Source organism: Mastomys coucha, chromosome X (assembly GCF_008632895.1).
Source record: "Mastomys coucha isolate ucsf_1 chromosome X, UCSF_Mcou_1, whole genome shotgun sequence".
NCBI lineage: Eukaryota > Metazoa > Chordata > Mammalia > Rodentia > Muridae > Mastomys > Mastomys coucha.
Window position 1 is genome coordinate 144,277,870 of NC_045030.1, and position 2,975 is coordinate 144,280,844.

At 36.8% G+C, this 2,975-nt stretch overlaps 1 long non-coding RNA gene across 1 annotated transcript in view; it reads right to left on the bottom strand.

Moving 5' to 3' along the window:
- Window positions 1-2,975, bottom strand: part of LOC116089729 — a 28,225-nt gene that overhangs the window by 13,314 nt on the left and 11,936 nt on the right. The gene's annotated exons all lie outside the window — the stretch shown is intronic.

Consider the following 2,975-nt stretch of genomic DNA (forward strand, 5'->3'; position numbering starts at 1 on the left):
CTTCTTAAACAAGTTATAGTAATTATTTGTTAAATTGTAATATATTCAAATTTGATCATTGCATTTTTTTTTTCTCTGTGCTGTGGTGTATGGCAGTGGTTCTCAACCTGTGTGGAGGGCTGAAAGACCTTTTCACAGGAGTTGCCTAAGACCACTGAAAAACTCAGATTTTTATATTATGATTCATAACAGTAGCAAAATTACAGTTTTGAAGTAGCAACAAAATTATTCTATGGTGGAGGTCATCACAACATGAGGAAATATCTTAAAGGGTCCCAGCATCAGGAAGGTTGAGAGCCACTGGTGTATAGCATCAGCTTTAGTCAATACTTTAGTATTTATCTGTATTATCTTGAATCTTGCCCATAAGGTCCCAAAACTTACACTTTTCTCATGCATTGTTCTACAACTTAAAAACTATATTATTAATATAAGATAAACCTTTAATAAATGTTTACATTTGCATGTAAATAGTTTATGGATTTTCATCCAATTCTTATTATTTAATAATGGTTAAATTGTTAATTTTTTATGACATACATCAATTTCTTTGATGGGTCACTGGTTATGAGTACAAATCACTCAGAGTTTAAATCTCAGCTTTGCCATCCCCAAGGTCTGTGACATGGGATTAGATTGCAGTTCTGGACAATCCATTCTGCAAAGATGCTCCTTAGGACAGAAAATGAACAACTCAACGAAGCTTCAGGAACTCCCTAATCTGACCAGACTCACTACTAGGCCCTCCCAAGAGTAAACAATAAAGACTAGGGAATGATTACAGAAAAGACAAGCTGCTGCTGGGAGAAACCAGCTGGCTACCTGCAGAGGCTTAGACTGACTGGGGCACCTGGGAAGGATGCTCTGCAACCTGCCGAGCTGCCTGGAGGCTGTGCAGTAAGCTCCAGGTTTCCAAGATTTTGTCAACTGTCACCCATCCTGGGGTGGGCTTTGATGATGCAGCTGTCTTTGAATCATTTCTGCTCCTGTAAGCAATTCTTCACCCATATTCCTGTAAGCAACCTCAATAAAACTCATTGGTTCCTTTAAAAAAAAAGAGGGACCTTGTCTGAAGGAAGAACTGCAGTTGTCCTCTAACGTGTGGTGTGTGTGTGTGTGTGTGTGTGCACACGCGCATGTGTGTATCCATACCCCCACACAAGAACTTACACATACATACACTCACATAGTACATGTTACAGATCATTAATACTAAAATTTTATAATGCTGATTGTAATAAAACATTATAAAACTAAATCTAACTATTAATACTAAAATGAATCATTTTTATAATGTTGATTTTAATAAAACATATAAAAGTACACCCAATCTCAGCCATCTTAGGCCACACAACATATTTCCACAACTCTTTTTAGAGTACCCTCAGTTTTTATTTTTTCTTGTTAATGAAATGCATCTTTATAACTTTTGTTTTTGTTTTTCAAGATAGGGTTTCTCTGTGTAGCCCTGGCTGTCCTGGGACTCTCTCTGAACTCCAGGCTAGCCTCAAACTCACAGATATCTGCCTGCCTAGCTCTGGAGTGCTGGAATTAAAGGTGTGTGCTAACATAGCCTAGCTATATACCTCTCTTTATAAAACAGCCTATTTCTCTTGCACAGAGTTCTATCTTTTATAATTTTCAGTAATTTAATTACATGTAATTATAATTTTTGGCACTATATAACTTTAAAGCCTAATGAAAACTAGAAAACAGTAGGAATTGTCTTTTATCTGCATTTCCCATTTCATAACTTCTAGAAATGATTTTTCATATTTATGAACATGCTTACGTGTTTAGTTCCACTGTACTGTATAAACATGCTAGGGCCTGGAGAGCTTATTCAATGGTTAAGAACACTGGCTGCTTTTCCAGAAGACCCATGTTCAATTCCCAGCACCCACATGGTGGCTCACAACCAGCCCTATCTCTAGTTCTGGGGAATTAGACACCTTCACACAGACATACATGCAAGCAAAACACCAATGCATATAAAAATTTAAAATATAGCTGGGCAGTGGTGGCACATGCCCTTAATCCCAGCACTTGGGAGGCAGAGGTAGGCGGATCTTTAGGTTCAAGGCCAGCCTGGTCTACAGAGTGAGTTCCAGGACAGCCAAGGCTATACAGGGGAACCCTGTCTTGATCCCCTTAACCCCCAAAATTATAATTTCAACAATAAAGTAAAAAGAACAAAATCCCAAAATGTATAAATTAAAACTCAAGCATACTAAGTATTTCAGCATTCTAGTTCATCCATACAGTTATTGCTTTTGCCACATAATTTTTCTTTTAAGTTTTCCAACTCAAATTATCAAAAGATTTTTTGAAACTGTGTTCAAGTAGATATGGACTGTAAAACACAAATCTTATTTAAATATTTATCTATAAATATTCCATTTCTATCTCACTCAGTTTTATAATTTTTAGAGAAGGTCTCCAGACTGGCCCTCAGTCACACTATGTAGCTAAAGATGACCTTGAATGTCTGATCCTCTGGCCTCTACCACCCAAACACAGAGATTACAGGCACACACCACCACCACCACCCACTGTTTATGAGATATGAGGGATGGAACTCAGACCTTCGTGCATGCTAGGAAAGCACTTTACCAAGTGGGCTACAACACCAGCTCCTCAGTTTTCTTAGTTCTCTTAAATTGTTTGTGGATTTTATGAGACATTGAAAAAACTATCCATATATTTTACTTGTTTGGTTTGTTTGATTTGGTTGTTGCTGGCAAGTCAGACATGTATGAATCAATCACAGAAACAAAGAAACTAATTTCTTTTCAATAATATTTTATTTAAAAAAGAAAATAACAATGGGCCCTAGTATATAGGAACTACAATGTCAAACTTGTTTCTTCTCTTCTGTCCTCCTTTTTATCTGAGAATTTTCTCCCTGAAGTTTGTGTTTTCAAAAGATGAGTATCATGTTCTGGAGAAGTCATGGTAGAAAATATGTCTCAAAG